General features: G+C 38.6%; 1 pseudogene; it reads left to right on the forward strand.

Annotated features, from left to right (window-relative positions):
• Nucleotides 1-15,250: 15,250 nt before the first annotated feature.
• On the forward strand, nucleotides 15,251-15,350 carry LOC113319934 (annotated as a pseudogene).
• The last annotated feature ends 2,546 nt before the right edge of the window (nucleotides 15,351-17,896 follow it).

Genomic DNA, 17,896 nt, shown 5'->3' on the forward strand with positions numbered 1-17,896 from the left:
AAATTCGCCGCAAGAGATTATTTTCCAAAAACACCTACAAATACATAAAATAACCAAATAAGTACAATATCGAGTACTAACAATATATACAAATGAGCTATATTAGACACATAAATGCGTCTATCAAATACCCCCAAACTTATTATTTGCTAGTCCCGAGCAAATCAAAACTACAAAATAAAATCCTAACTCACTGTCGCAGGCATCGTCGATTGCATTTAGCGTATGCAATAAGCCTTTAAACCCCTAGGTGTCCCTAGTGGCCGAGTTATAGTCTCGGGAGGGCTTACAAGAGATATACCCACAAAACCTTAATACTCCAGACCCTAGCTATCTACAACGAACCTTGGAAGGCACTAAAGAATCTCCTTGGTTGGCATACTTATTGACTACAAGAGGAAGTACCCTGATGCGAAATTCCAATTGATGTACACGAGTTTGCACTCAAGCATACTAAAATTCATATATAAGTGACAGAGCTCTACTCAGATAGTTGCACTATGGACATCATATTTGGAGTCAAACTAATCACATGAAGAGATGGATATAGAAAAACATAGATGGTGTTGATGTTGACCAAATGATCAATGTTTCACATATCTGTCTGAAGGCCACTGCTAAAATGAACCTATCCTAATGGACTGAGATACCGGTCTGACTAATATCAACACTGCTGGCATATACAAGGGAACCAGCGGTCAATAACTTAAATCTAGATCAACAAACTGGCAAATACAAGGGAACCAGCAGTGGACTACACATAACAATAACCATTTTTATTTTTATTTTTTAACTTAACGGCATGAATAAATATTTTTGATCCAAGCGCATGCTTCTTGTCAGCAGATTACACGATAGTTCCCACGGGTCCTGCATTCCACGCTTGCTTAGGCGACGGAAACAGGGAGAACACACGCATATTGCTATCCAAGTGTTAATACTTATTCCGATTGGTCTAACTGGTCCGGTCTCTTTCTTTTTTTTTTACTAACTCAGTCACTCTAACTCACCCTAGCAGTGGTAACAACTTGAATCGTGTGCCCCACCTAATCACTTAGAGAAACATAATTTAAAATGAAAAAAATAAAAATAGAAGTGAAAAGGACTCAACGAAATATGGTGACACCTGAGCTCTGTGCTTTTATGAATAAGCTCTTTAGATGTTTCCATCTATTCAGATTGGTTCCTCAACTCCTACAACCAAAATGCTTCCATCCACTTAGATTGGTTAGTGCCATCCTAAATACACATAAATTTCTAGGCTCTGGAGTTTATTTATTGCAACTAAAAAGTTTCTCCCATACCCCCAAACTTAAATCTAACATTGTCCTCAATGTTCTAAAGATGAAACTAAAAGCATGAACAAGGATAAGCCTGTCAATATTTGTCCGATATCCGGTATCCGTTTCCGAGTATTCGATATCCTATAGGATTTTATCCGTTTTATCGGATATCGGATCGGATATTTCTTCCTTAACATATCGGAAACGGATTAGACCCCATCCGAAATGTTAATATCCGATAGTATAGGAACTTATTTATAATTTATCCTAATTTCGAGTCTAGTATCGGATATTATCGGATATTGTCGGATAAATATCCCATAAGTGTCAATTATGAAAATGTTTTACAAGGGTTTTTAAGCTTTTTTGTTATAACCGGATACTATCGGATATTTATCGGATATTCGACAGCTTAGCCTATCGGAATCGATATCTGATTTTGATATCCTATAAGATATTATCGGATATCGAATATCCGGTAGTGCTTAACATGTCGGATATCGGATTTCTAAATATCCGACGGATATTCTTCCATTGACAGGCCTAAACAAGGAGAAACTGTTACCATTTGAAGCGGAAGAGTTAAGGAAAGATATTACCGTGTTGCATGAGCATGGGATACCACCCAAGAAGTGCTAAGTTTAAAGTCTTCAACCAGACTTAGGAAAGGATTAGTCAACTCGAACCATAAAATAACAGTCGAAATAACTGTGGGTCTTCAAAACTAAATAGAGCTGACCAAAGGAAACTGCAATGAACCAAGAAAGTGAACAAGACTAGCATGCCCTTACTTAGTTTCCTGATTAAGAAATTTATATCTAATTGTGGTTAAGGTTCAGGTTCTATGAAAGGGTCTAAATAGAAAATTTTCATTGGCTGCGTTTCTTCATAGGTGGGATCCGAATCATTAGGTCCTAGAGTCTGTAAAAACTCAAATATGATCTTAGAAGCGCACAATAATAACCTAAATAACTGAGGATCCTCTAAGTCAATAAGATTTGACTTACATAATTGACCAAAATGAGAGTAGTGGCCATTCTTAAGCAAATGTGTCGATTCTAATTTCCTAAAGCATTTAGGTTAAGTCTCACAACTTAATATTCGACACATTTGGAATATGAACGTTCCCACAGTTGGAAGAAAACTATTTGGTGGGAAAACAAATTCAATCTGGGGATCATAGCCTGGGCAAACCACATCAACCAGAGGATGGGTTTCTAACGACTGAACTCCTTCATGGACATCACTAGGCTCGGGAAAATGAGTATGAAGGTAATCTTGTAAAATGGTTGAGGCACAGATATCAAGTCCTAAGTGTGGGGACTTTTTGAGAGTTAAAGGTAAGGCACTAGGGAAGTGATAATCACCCCCAAACTTAGAGTTTTCAGTGTCTCTAGATAGACCTCTAATTATTTCTTGAATTTCCGTATCTTCAGAGTCCTTAAAATATTCAAGAGATTCTTCTAAGTTATTATCAGGTAGTGCATCTTTACTCATCTCTACGGGTCTATCTTCTTCTTCCAAGACCATTGTTTCTAAGTCGCTAGACTCTAAAACAGTATTTTCGAAATGAACCCGTTCCTCTAAACCACTATCGGCTTCGTAATCAAAAGGAAAAACTACATCGTCTAAAACGGTGGTATCCCTAATCAAATCCTCGTCCTTTTGAATAGGTGAATAATCATAAAAATTATTTGGATTTGAACTAGAAATAATATAATCACTATACAACTCAAATGGATTACTAGATTCCTGATCACTATGCCTACATATTTCAGATTCTTCATCACTACTATCCTCATCATCATAATAGTACGAAGATGATTGAACCTTATCTAAATAAGTAGTGTTACCAATTATAACCTCGTTCTCTTGATTGTGTAAATAACTATCTTCATTCTCAAGGGTATTATTGGATACACTAGATTGGCAATTCAAGTAATTTCGAGCAATTCTTTCGTTCGTCTCAGCTATCCGCTTGAGGTGGTCTTCTAAAGAAGGTTCACTCATTATTGTTGTTCTTTCGTCTATAATTATACTATTCATCTCAGCTAACTTACGCGTCGACTCAGCTAACTTACGTGTTGACTCTAATAAAGAGGAATTATCAGAAGGATCATAAAAAGGACTACTTTTCAATAGTTTGATTGTATCCTCTAGAGACGAAGAACTAGTACTATAATCTTCTTGCTCGTAAGACTGATGCATGTGTGGATAGTAATTGGGCTCACCATGGTATGAACCATAACCTTGAAAAGGTTGGCGTTCCCAACTACTATTCCCACCATGGTCATAAAAATGATGATGTCCATATTCAAATTCAGGTCGATATTCATTGTATTGGCTTCTATCATACCAGTTCGACATTCTTAATTGCAAGGGAATTCTACACAATCACAAACAAGTCCGACTCGACTCCACCAAAACAAACCTAAAGATTTCTAGCAAACAAAAAGCATGATGGCTCCACTTAGATTGTTTCTAGACCAGCTTCTATTCCTTCGAAAAGGAATTCGTTACAATTTGAGCACACCCCTCTGGAATCAATCCGAGCTAATGTAAGTTGAATCGAGGCGAGGGAAGCTCAGTGGAGCTTTGATACCCAAGGCCTCACCGATCCAATGCGGCGCAGTCACGCATTCAACTCGCAGAAACCGTCAAGAACTTCGAGGTGTGCTTAAAAGAGTAACCAATATTTTTCGAATGATTGTCCTGTTAAGCTCGATACCCTATAGGTCTCTTTCTAGTCCAAATTTTAGGCTTAGGTTCGCTTTAGGTTTCGTTTTCCTAAGGCGGGCAAGAAGGGAGCGGTGATGAAATCCGAACCCTTATCTTATATGGTCCAGTCCTTGCCCTTTACTAGGAATTTAAAAACAGTCCATATTCAAGTCCTCAGCATATATTCACCTTAAGGAGTCCAGTAACCCGCTTGCAGGAGATTCGCGGGTGTTTAGAATTTTACCTCCCGTACCAGACGGGCGAAGAACCGCTGAAGTCGACTCGGGCCACGACTCCTATGTCGTGTGCGAACCCGAGGGGCCGAGGTGATATTGTAATCATCGTCCTTCCCTGCAAACAGTTTGTATTTAAGGATACCCTTCCGTAGGGTTTAAAAATAAAAATAAAAATGTCCCAAAATTAATGTCCAAAGTCCATAAAAAAAAAACAAAAGAAAAGAAAGTCTGAAAAAAAAAATTACAAAAATAAAAATGTCTCTCTTTTTTTTTCTCTCTATTTATCAAAATAAATAAATAAAATTCTTCTTCTTTCGCTCCTTTAGCTTTGCTTTTCGCTCCCAAACTTTAAGTAAATCACCACAAGCTTTGGCAAAATTGTCTTTAGCTCCAATCTTCAAAAATCTGCAAGGAAACAAAAAAAAACAAAAACGTAAAGAAGAACAAAAATAATAAAAATAATAAAAATCTAAAAAAAATGCTAACTAAACACAGGTCCGCGTCGGCGGCGCCAAAAATTTGATAGTTTATCAAAAGTGATTGTAGTAGTGGTAAAAACAGGGTCTTTTCAGACTTGTGAAGAAAACAATTTTTCTAGATTTAAATTAAACAGGCAAATAAATAAAATAGTTCAAACCTTTAGAGAAAATACCAAGACTAGGATTCCACCATTAACCAATTAAATAGTAAATTCTAAATAATATTCATGCAATTCTATCTTTAAAAATAATTCTAATATTTGCCTCAAATATATTTTTGAAGTAATAATTGTAATCACAAAGTATAAAACATCAAAAGTTTTTAAAACCCAGCATGCTTCATCAAAATAATTCACAACTATTCAATAAAAACTAATATTTTAAATTCAATTCCATGCAAATAATCAAATAATAATATTGCAAATAAATAATAAAATTAGAATTATACCAATCAATATGGACCAATGGCTTCCTCCGTCGTCTCGGCTAATGGGTTTAGCTCCTCATCCCAAAGACACACTCACAAGATGAATTCATGTCTAAAATAGGTGTTTTTATTGATGAATATAAGATGAAACAGAAATTTGCAACGCTGTAACGGTGTTACAGCGCCACTGTTACAAAAGGGTATGGTAATTTAAGACTGCTGTAAACGATAACTACCTACTGCTGTGAAACAACAACAGTGGTCTGAAAATAAGTCTGCTGAAGAACGACTGACTCTGCGAGTCTGTTCTTCGTGTTCTTCAGAAGCTTTAATGGCAGCAGCAGCAGCAGCGTTGTCTCCTCTATAATTGCTTCTCCTAGGCTCTCATCGACTCTAAACTCTCTCCTAAAGGTTTGTAACCTTTCTTTTATGTAAACCAACACTTATATAGCCTTCAGATTCCCTAGAAACTCGATCAAATTCGAGAATAAATCTCTTATTCTTCACGTGCAGTTTGAACAATAATTCCATCTGTCGATCTTTGTATGCGTCTGTGAGCTATTCTATTGCTCCCAAAATCTTCTCTGACTTGAACTCAACTGTTTTGAAGTATATCCCACGCAAGAATCTCTCCCAAATCTTTCAAACCAATTCAAAACCCTAAACAGGGACCGTGTGCACTGTCTTGACTTTGTGTGGATTTTCTGACTTATCCAGCCCAATTAGATGGGTCTAATCGCTTCTAACAGGTCCCTTATGTCTTGTAGAGTCCGTGGGTACCAAATTTGCCCATTGAATCGCCTGATAGGTCGCTCAAATCCTTGATCCAAAACTGTTGACGCTGCTGCCTTTTTTCCCGCCAAAATTTTCTTTTGAATTTGAGAAGTTGACCTCCCCTTATCTGTGACTGGTCTCCCTTTAGCAGATGCCTGGAAATGGGTCACCCCTTAGTAATTAGGTTACCCCTTATCCAAAATCAAGGGTCTGTATAGCAAGTGTCCTCTGGGGCATTTTCCGCATTTTTTTTTCGGGGTTCCTCCGGGGTATTTCTGGGATACTTCCGGTACACTTCTGAGGCGCTTCCGGTACGTTATCAACGGAGGTCCAAATGCCACATTTTTAGCCAAATTCGCCGCAAGAGATTATTTTCCAAAAACACCTACAAATACATAAAATAACCAAATAAGTACAATATCGAGTACTAACAATATATACAAATGAGCTATATTAGACACATAAATGCGTCTATCAAATACCCCCAAACTTATTATTTGCTAGTCCCGAGCAAATCAAAACTACAAAATAAATCCTAACTCACTGTCGCAGGCATCGTCGATTGCATTTAGCGTATGCAATAAGCCTTTAAACCCCTAGGTGGCCCTAGTGGCCGAGTTATAGTCTCGGGAGGGCTTACCAGAGATATACCCACAAAACCTTAATACTCCAGACCTTAGCTATCTACGCAAAACCTTGGAAGGCACTAAAGAATCTCCTTGGTTGGCATACTTATTGACTACAGGAAGAAGTACCCTGATGCGAAATTCCAATTGTTGTACACGAGTTTGCACTCAAGCATACTAAAATTCATATAAAGTGACAGAGCTCTACTCAGATAGTTGCACTATGGACATCATATTCGGAGTCAAAACTAATCACATGGATAGATCAAGAAGATGGATATAGAAAACATAGATGGTTTTGATGTTTACTAAGTGAACGACGTTTCCCATATCTGTCTGAAGGCCTCCGCCAAAATGAACCTATCCTAATGGATTGAGATACCAGTCTGACTAATATCAACACACTGGCATATACAAGGGTACCAGTGGTCGATAACCTAACTCTAGGTCAACACAACTGGCATATACAAGGGTACCAGTGGTCGACTTTATTGAATTTATTCCTTTTGGTCAAATGGTCTGGTCTCAATTTCTTTCTTTCTTTCTTTCTTTTTTTTTTTTTTTTTTTTTTTTTTTTTTTTTTTTTTTTTTTTTTTTTTTTTTTTTTTTTTTTTTTTTTTTTTTTTTTTTTTTTTTTTTTTTTTTTTTTTTTTTTTTTTTTTTTTTTTTTTTTTTTTATGGTATCTCAATCACTCTAATTCACCCTAGCATTGGTAACAACTTGAATCGCGGGCCCCACCTATCACTTAGAGAAACATAGTTTAAAAACAAAATAAAATAAAAATAGAAGTGAAAAGGACTCAACGAGATATGGTGAAACTATCATGTTATTTCTAACACCTGAGCTCTGTGCTTTTATGAATAGACTCTTTAGATGTTTCCATCTAATCAGATTGGTTCCTCAAACTCCTACAATCAAAATGCTTCCATCCACTTAGATTAGTTAGTGCAATCCTCAATAGGCATAAATTTCTAGGCTCTGGAGTTTATTTATTGCAAAAATGTGACAAAAAGTGTTTCTTCCCCACCCCCAAACTTAAATCTAACATTGTCCTCAATGTTCTAAAGATGAAATTAAAAGCATGAACAAGGAGAAACTATTACCACTAGAGGAAAAAGAAATAAGGAAGGATATTACCGTATCACATGAACGCGGGAGCCTCCCAGTAAATGCTAAATTTATAGTCATTAGCTAGACATCAAATACCTCAAAAAGAATTGTCACCTTCCAAAGTCGTATACCAATAGTCGAAACAATTGTGGGTCCATAAGACCAAATAGAACTGCCACGAATAGGAGACAAATGCTCAAGATTAGAAAAATGAGCAGATAGAGCACAACCTGATCTAAAGTTTCTCGCAAGACAACTGGATTTATCTCGGGTGACCACTTGGGCTTCATATGAGTGTCTCGGCAAACAGCTTTATCCGAAAAACGGGTCTCTAATATATGGATTTTTTTCTGGACATTATCAGGAGGATCAGGTTGTGGAGTCTGAATACACTCAAGCGATACCTCAGATGCACTAGGCTTGAGTCCCAAGTTAGGGACTTCTATTGGGGATAATTGACAATCTCTACCCCCAAACTTAGAATTTTGGGTGCCTCTACAATGACTAGTCACAATGTTCCTAATTTCTAGACCATCGGGTTCTTGAAAAAAGTCAATTGCTTTCTCTAAGTCATAATCAGGTGGTTCATCCTCAGCTTGCTTCATATCTTCTATGGTCCACTCTAAGGCTTCCTTATTTTCTTGAAGCACGGTCTCTGGACTACTTTCCTGATCACTATCCAAATCGGAGGCTATAATCACAGGGAAAGACTCGGGTGGGCCTAAAAATGTATAATTAGACTCCAACTCAGGAGGCTCTTTTAAATAAGGTATTAAGATAGACTCAGAAGCTAGTAATGGTTCGAACCTATCTTTCCATATATCAATATCTAACATAGGAACAGAATCCAACAGAGCATTTACTTGTTCAATGTTACTATCATCGTCGAAATCCAGGCTAAAATGGGATAAACAACTCTCCAATGTATTTTCCGGTACGATGTTTGGTAATGACTCCTGAACTAAGGTTCCTATCATGTTCACCTCTTCAATACATGTGCTATCTAGCTCAGAATGTAGCTTGTTTACATTAAAAATATTCAGCTCAATAGTCATATTACCAAAAGATAGATTCATAATACCATTTCGACAGTTTATGATCGCATTAGACGTAGCTAAGAATGGGCGACCTAAAATCACAGGTATTTGGTTCTCTGGGTCGGGGACAGGTTGGGTATATAGGACCACGAAATCCACTGGATAAATAAACTTGTCGACCTCAATAAGAACATCCTCGATCACACCACGAGGGATTTTAACGGACCTATCAACTAACTGGAGTGTTATCTGGGTAGGTTTAATCTCACTAAGTCCTAGCTTAAGGTACACATGGTATGGCAGTAAGTTCACACTGGCTCCTAAGTCAAGCAACGCTTTCTCAACACGGTACTTACCTATTGTACAAGAAATGGTAGGGGACCCTGGGTCTTTATACTTAGGAGTAGTGGTATTCTGAATAATAGAACTCACATGACTAGCTATGAAGGCTTTCTTCTGGACACTGAGCTTACGCTTTCGCGTACACAAGTCCTTAAGGAACTTGGCATAAGAGGGAATCTGCCTAATTGCATCTAATAATGGAAGGTTGATATTAACCTGCTTAAAAACCTCCAATATATCATTAAAGTTGGACTCCCTCTTAGTCGGAACTAGCAGCTGGGGAAACGGGGCTCTGGGAACAAAGTGAGGCTCAACAGGACCCTCATTGGTCTCTTTGGAGACTCTATCAGTCTCCTCATTTTCTGGCTCAGCAGGGTGAACTACAGCATGTTCATTATCAGGCATGGCGACCTTGTTGTCAACTTTCTTTCCACTTCTTAGGGTTGTGACAGCATTCACATGATTGTACGATTTCTCTCCTCTAGGGTTAGGATCAGTATGACTAGGGAACCTTCCATCCTCTCTCTCACTTATAAACTTAGCTATTTGTCCTACTTGAAGTTCTAACTTGGCAAGACTCTGGGAAGTATTCTTCAATTCTTGCCTAGTTTCTTGTTGAAAGCTCATGTGGTTCTTTGTTAGCATTTCATGGTTATTTGCTAACATAGTGAGAGTATCCTCTAAGGTAGAGATCTTTTTCTCGGAAGTGTTCTGAAACTGGGTTTGACCTGAAGAGTTCTTAAAACCAAAACCTGGGGGAGGCTGAGAATTGCTAGACTGGCCTTGATTCTGGCCCTTAGACCAAGAGAAATTAGGATGGTTTCTCCAACCAGGGTTGTAGGTTTCTGAGTATGGGTCAAACTTCTGACGGTTCTCAAACCTAGAGTTGTTATAGACAACATGGGCTTGTTCTTCACTAACTTGACCTTCCCAAAATGAATTATCGGGCTCTATTCCACAACTAGAGACTTGAGAGGCTCTATTAGGTTCAACAAGGGGCCTATTTTTAGACTGACCCATTTCTAAAGCTTCTAACCTTCTGGACAAAGCAGCAAACTTAGCATCTGACGAAAAACTCGTATCTACCATATTGGTGCTACTTCTATTGACCAAGAGTCTTTTAGGGGGTTCAACACAAGATTCCCACTGTTGGGATTTTTCAGCGATAGCTCCTAAGAAGGTAAAAGCATCATCAGCATTTTTACTAGTGAACTCACCAGCGCACATAGACTCAACCATGGCTTTGGTCGAATAGTCTAAACCATCATAAATAATCTGTACAAGTTTCATATTATCAAATCCATGGTGAGGACACTGAGATAGGAGATCATTGAATCGCTCTAAAAACCTATAAAGAGACTCTCCCTCTTGTTGCACACTAGCACTAATTTTCTGCCTAACAGCTGCAGTTTTATGCTTAGGGTAGAATTTCATATAGAAAGCAGCAATAAGTTCCTGCCATGTTTCAATAGATTCAGATGGTAGGTTGTTTAGCCAGGTCTTGGCTTTATCTCTCAAGGAAAATGGAAACATCTTAAGTTTCAAGACTTCATCAGTAAGGTCTTTTATTCTAATTGTCCCACAGATTTCCTCAAAGTCCCTAATATGAAAATAAGGGTTCTCATCATCTTTTCCTAAGAATATAGGGATCATTTGAAGAATATTAGGTTTTATCTCGAAATTAGCCGTAGTGGCTGGCAATTTAATGCATGAAGCTCGGTTGGTCCTAGTTGGGAACATGTAATCTTTCAAAGTTTCCATCGTTGGCTCAACTGGAGTACTAGGGGTACTTTTGTCACTCAGAGATAAATTCTCAAAACTGAAGTTTCCAAAAACAGGGCTCTCCAAAGAAGAGTCTTCGAGCTCCCTGCTTAATTCAGAAGAACTACTAGGTTTTTCGCTAATCAATCGACCTAGAGTATCTCTTTTCCAATCCCTATTAACAAAATCGGGCATACACTAAAAAGAATTCAAAAAGAAATAAAAAAAAAAATCCTAACAGGAAGGTTCTAGCAATCACACAGCAGGCTGACTCGACTTTACCACAGCAAACCTAAAGATTTCTAGCAAACAACAAGCATGATGGCTCCACTTAGATTGTTTCTAGACCAGCTTCTAATCCTTCGAAAGGGAATTCGTTACAATTTGAGCAAACCCCTCTGGAATCAATCCGAGTTTAAGCAAGTTGAATCGAGGCGAGGGAAGCTCAGTGGAGCTTTGATACCCAAAACCTCACCGATCCAATGCGGCGCAGTCACGCATTCAACTCGCAGAAACCGTCAAGAACTTCGAGGTGTGCTTAAAAGAGTAACCAATATTTTTCGAATGATTGTCCTGTTAAGCTCGATACCCTATAGGTCTCTTTCTAGTCCAAATTTTAGGCTTAGGTTCGCTTTAGGTTTCGTTTTCCTAAGACGGGCAAGAAGGGAGCGGTGATGAAATCCGAACCCTTATCTTATATGGTCCAGTCCTTGCCCTTTACTAGGAATTTAAAAACAGTCCATATTCAAGTCCTCAGCATATATTCACCTTAAGGAGTCCAGTAACCCGCTTGCAGGAGATTCGCGGGTGTTTAGAATTTTACCTCCCGTACCAGACGGGCGAAGAACCGCTGAAGTCGACTCGGGCCACGACTCCTATGCCGTGTGCGAACCCGAGGGGCCGAGGTGATATTGTAATCACCGTCCTTCCCTGCAAACAGTTTATATTTAAGGGTACCCTTCCGTAGGGTTTAAAAATAAAAATAAAAATGTCCCAAAATTAATGTCCAAAGTCCATAAAAAAAAATACAAAAGAAAAGAAATTCTAATAAAAAAAAAATTACAAAAAAAATGTCTCTCTTTTTTTTTCTCTCTTTTTATCAAAATAAATAAATAAAATTCTTCTTCTTTCGCTCCTTTAGCTTTGCTTTTCGCTCCCAAACTTTAAGTAAATCACCACAAGCTTTGGCAAAATTGTCTTTAGCTCCAATCTTCAAAAATCTGCAAGGAAACAAAAAAAAAACAAAAACGTAAAGAAGAACAAAAATAATAAAAATAATAAAAATCTAAAAAAAATGCTAACTAAACACAGGTCCGCGTCGGCGGCGCCAAAAATTTGATGGTTTATCAAAAGTGATTGTAGTAGTGGTAAAAACAGGGTCTTTTCAGACTTGTGAAGAAAACAATTTTTCTAGATTTAAATTAAACAGGCAAATAAATAAAATAGTTCAAACCTTTAGAGAAAATACCAAGACTAGGATTCCACCATTAACCAATTAAATAGTAAATTCTAAATAATATTCATGCAATTCTATCTTTAAAAATAATTCTAATATTTGCCTCAAATATATTTTTGAAGTAATAATTGTAATCACAAAGTATAAAACATCAAAAGTTTTTAAAACCCAGCATGCTTCATCAAAATAATTCACAACTATTCAATAAAAACTAATATTTTAAATTCAATTCCATGCAAATAATCAAATAATAATATTGCAAATAAATAATAAAATTAGAATTATACCAATCAATATGGACCAATGGCTTCCTCCGTCGTCTCGGCTAATGGGTTTAGCTCCTCATCCCAAAGACACACTCACAAGATGAATTCATGGCTAAAATAGGTGTTTTTATTGATGAATATAAGATGAAAGAAATTTGCAACGCTGTAATGGTGTTACAGCGCCACTGTTACAAAGGGGTATGGTAATTTAAGACTGCTGTAAACGATAACTACCTACTGCTGTGAAACAACAACAGTGGTCTGAAAATAAGTCTGCTGAAGAACGACTGACTCTGCTAGTCTGTTCTTCGTGTTCTTCAGAAGCTTTAATGGCAGCAGCAGCAGCAGCAGCGTTGTCTCCTCTATAATTGCTTCTCCTAGGCTCTCATCGACTCTAAACTCTCTCCTAAAGGTTTCTAACCTTTCTTTGATGTAAACCAACACTTATATAGCCTTCAGATTCCCTAGAAACTCGATCAAATTCGAGAATAAATCTCTTATTCTTCACGTGCAGTTTGAACAATAATTCCATCTGTCGATCTTTGTATGCGTCTGTGAGCTATTCTATTGCTCCCAAAATCTTCTCTGACTTGAACTCAACTGTTTTGAAGTATATCCCACGCAAGAATCTCTCCCAAATCTTTCAAACCAATTCAAAACCCTAAACAGGGACCGTGTGCACTGTCTTGACTTTGTGTGGATTTTCTGACTTATCCAGCCCAATTAGATGGGTCTAATCGCTTCTAACAGGTCCCTTATGTCTTGTAGAGTCCGTGGGTACCAAATTTGCCCATTGAATCGCCTGATAGGTCGCTCAAATCCTTGATCCAAAACTGTTGACGCTGCTGCCTTTTTTCCCGCCAAAATTTTCTTTTGAATTTGAGAAGTTGACCTCCCCTTATCTGTGGCTGGTCTCCCTTTAGCAGATGCCTGGAAATGGGTCACCCCTTAGTAATTAGGTTACCCCTTATCCAAAATCAAGGGTCTGTATAGCAAGTGTCCTCTGGGGCATTTTCCGCATTTTTTTTTCGGGGTTCCTCCGGGGTATTTCTGGGATACTTCCGGTACACTTCTGAGGCGCTTCCGGTACGTTATCAACGGAGGTCCAAATGCCACATTTTTAGCCAAATTCGCCGCAAGAGATTATTTTCCAAAAACACCTACAAATACATAAAATAACCAAATAAGTACAATATCGAGTACTAACAATATATACAAATGAGATATATTAGACACATAAATGCGTCTATCACTTGGGTCCTGAACAGGCTGGGTGTCTAGAACAACGAAATCCACAGGATAAATAAACTTATCAACCTCAATCAGAACATCCTCTATGACACCACGAGGGACTTTGACAGACCTATCAGCTAATTTTAGTGTCATTTTAGTCGGTTTCAACTCACCAAGACCTAGCTGGGTGTATACACGATACGGGAGTAAGTTAATACTATCTCCTAAGTCAAGTAAAGCTTTATCTACCATGTGATTACCAATCGCACAAGATATGGTGGGGCATCCAGGGTCCTTATACTTAGGGGATATTTGGTTCAGAAGAATGGAACTTACCTGACCAGCTAAAAAGGCTTTCTTATGGAGATTAAGCTTACGCTTTCGTGTACAAAGATCTTTAAGGAACTTGGCATAAACATGCATCTTCCTAATTGCTTCTAATAGAGGAATGTTGATGTTCACCTGCTTAAATGTTTCCATTATCTCGTTGACATTCGACTCCTTCTTTGTTGGGGCTAATAAATGTGGATATGGGGCTCTAGGCACAAAGGTAGACCTATCAGTTTCAGTTTCCTCGTCTACGGGCTCCTCTTGGGAAGTAGAAGGTGGAACTACAGTATGTTCACTAGGCATGGCTACCTTATTCTCTACCGTTTTACCATTCCTAAGGGTTGTTATCGAGTTCACATGGTTTGATGATTTCTCACCAGCTAAAGATATTTGATGGACTCCCCTAGGGTTGGGTTGTGGTCAACTAGGAAACTTTCCTTTTTGTCTCAATGTCTCATTTATCTGACTAACCTGGTTTTTCAACTCGGAAATAGCCCGAGAGTTAGCTTGTACCATCTTTTTATTTTCATCTAATCCTTGTGAAACCGATTGCTGAAATTCTAAAGTGTTCCGAGTTAACAAGGCAAGAGACTCTTCTAAACTCATGATTTTCTTATCTGAAGGGATCTGAAACTGTGCCGGAGCTGAAGGATTCTTAGTATAGCTAAAACGTGGGGGAACCTGAGAGTTACTAGACTGACCTTGATTCTGTCCCTTAGACCAAGAAAGGTTGGGATGGTTTCTCCAGCCAGGGTTATAGGTTTCTGAATATGGGTCAAAATTCTGACGGTTATCGAATATAGTGTTGTTATAAAGAGCATTGGCTTGCTCCTCAATAGTATGGCCTTCCCAAAAAGGCTCTATTCTACCACTATTACCACTAGAATGACCTAATTCTAATGCTTCTAACCTTTTGGCTATGGCTGCTATTTTAGCATCTGACTCATAAGATCCTTCTACCCTATTGACCTTTCCTCTACTTAGAAGAATTGTTTTCTGGGGTTCCCTACTATTTTCCCATTGTTGGGTCTTATCGGAGATTTCATTCAAAAATGTCATCGCCTCATCAACAGTTTTATTTTCAAACCCACCTGTGCATAAAGACTCAACCATGGTTGTTGTTGAATAATCTAAACCCTCGTATAGGATCTGAAATAACCTAACCATCTCTAAACCATGATGAGGACATTGAGATATTAATTCATTGAACCTTTCTAAATTCCTATATAAAGATTCTCCCTCTTATTGAGCAAAATTACAGATTTGTGTCCTAATAGACGATGTTTTGTGCCTTGGGAAAAACTTCTGTATAAAGGCAGATGTAAGTTGGTCATAGGTTTCAATTGACTCAGAAGCCAAACTATACAGCCAATGTTTGGCTTTATCTTTTAAGGAAAATGGGAATAACCTAAGTTTCAATGCATCATCACTAAGGTTTTTAATTTTCAGAGTACTAAAAACTTCCTCAAATTCCCTAACATGAAAATAGGGTTTCTCATTCTCTTTTCCTAAAAATATTGGGAGCATTTGTAAAGTCCCAGGTTTGAGTTCATAATATGCCTCGGTTTCAGCTAACTTGATACAAGACGGACGAGAGGTCCTTGTTGGGTTTAATAAAGCTTTCAAAGTTTCCATTTCTGGCACTACCAAAGGACTAGGAGTACTTTCTTCAATAATTGTCAAGTTTTCAAAGCTGAAATTTCCAAAGACAGGGCTCTCAAAAGAAGAGTCTTCCAGCTCCCCGACTTCACAAGAAGAACTACTAGGTTTATCACTAATCAAACGACCTAGAGTGTTCCTTTTCCAAGCCCGATCTTTAATAACCTTGGGCATACACTAGAAAAACAAAAGAAAAATAAAGAAATCCTAAAAGGAAGGGAAGTTCTATGCAAACACAAACAAGGCTGACTCCACCACATCAAACCTACTGATTTCTAGCAAATAAAAAGCATGATGGCTCCACTTAGATTTTTTCTAGACCATCTTCTAATCCTTCAAAAGGGAATTCGTTACAATTTAAGTAAACCCCTCTGGAATCAATCCGAGTTTAAGTAAGTTGAATCGAGACGAGGGAAGCTCAGTGGAGCTTTGATACCCAAGGCCTCACCGGCGTTACAAGGCGGCGTATTCAACTCACAGAAACCATCATGAACTTTGAAGCATGCTTAAAAGAGTAACCAATATTTTTCGAATGACTTTCCTATTAAGCTCGTTACCCTATAGGTCTCGTTCTAGTCAAATTTTAGGTTTAGGTTCGCGTTTGGTTTCGTTTTCCTAAGGCGGGCAAGAAGGTAACGGTGATGAAATCCGAACCCTTATCTTGTATGGCCAGTCCTTTTCCTTTACTAGGAAATTAAAGCAGTCGTTTTCAAATCCTCAACATATATGCAAACGAAGGAATACAGTAACTCGCTGACAGGGGATTCGCGAGTGTTTCGACAAACTTACCTCCCGTACCAGACGGAATCCTCAGCATATATTGAAACCATATACGACTAGGTCACACTCATGCAGCAACAAATCTTCACGTATCTTCCGTAATTAATCCACTGATAACCCGAGAAAAATGCATGTCGCCTGTTTTCTCCAATTCCACGTAGCTTTCCTTATTTCTCAAGACTAACAGCATTACCGACCCTGTTACATCGTTACAGTTCAGTACCAATCAAATCTTAGAAAATCCCCACGAGAATATCTCCCAAATTACTGCCTGAAAATTTCGCAGGTTTAAAAGAATTTCTTCCCGCCAAAAACTGTTTGAACGTGAAGAAGAAGGGGGTGCCCTTATCGACTGTGCGGGTGCCTTTAAAACAAGGATGCTATGGGGTGCGAATAGCAGGTAGGTGCCCCTTAGAAAAATCTGAGAGTCCGAATAACATGTGTCCTTCGGGGTACAAAAACCACTTTTCGAGCAACTTTTTCCAAAAATGTTTATTTCCCAAAAATACCTACAAACACATAAAATACCATAATAAGTACGAAATCGAGTACCAACAATACAAAACATTGAGGACAAATTAGACACAAAAATGTGTCTATCAGCATGCCTTGGCTCGTAGATGTGACTGGCATGGTATGCCATTGGCACAGTGGTGCGGTTGGCATGGTTGGCATGCCTTTACGCGGAGATATGGCTGGCATGGTCTGCCATTGGCACAGTTGTGCGGTTGGCATGGTTGGCATGCCTTGGCGTGGTAGCATGAGAATTAGGGTTTGGCATAGATGATGTCAGTCAGTGTTAAGGGTTCTACAGTGGAACATGACCCATGTAAAAAAAAAGAAGGGTACCCCGGTAATTCTTACGTAGTCATGCTGATTGATTCAATAAATGTGCTAAAGGTCATAGTGACGTCATGTCAGATGTACAATTTTACGATTTTGACCTTAAGCTAAAAACCACCATCAACATTAAGTCCCCTGCTTAGCTCGGAACAGGAGCATTATTGCGAGGTAAACATAAGATGGTGACAGGCGAGGACAAAAATCGAAACGACAGGTCGTGAAAAGATGGTCATGAAGGTCCGACTAACCTTTTTGGAAAGGTGAGGAGAGTTCATGATCCTCGTGTTTGGCGGCCTTGCATAGATTCTATTTGTGGTGTAGACCGTGAAGTGGTGAGATGAAGATCGTCGGCTTAGTCTGGTCATGCATCACCTTGGTTGGGTTGGGAAACATCGAGACACTGGCTTGACGAGTTGTTGGTGTTGGTGGGTTTTAGAAGGGGGTCGCAGGCATTGCGTTGGCTTGGGCTCGGTACGGCGTAAGTGTGGGAATGGGCTTGGTTGATGGCTTGGCGTGGAAAGCATGACGTGGACGG

The sequence above is a fragment of the Papaver somniferum genome, chromosome 10 (assembly GCF_003573695.1).
Source record: "Papaver somniferum cultivar HN1 chromosome 10, ASM357369v1, whole genome shotgun sequence".
NCBI classification, from domain to species: Eukaryota; Viridiplantae; Streptophyta; class Magnoliopsida; order Ranunculales; family Papaveraceae; genus Papaver; species Papaver somniferum.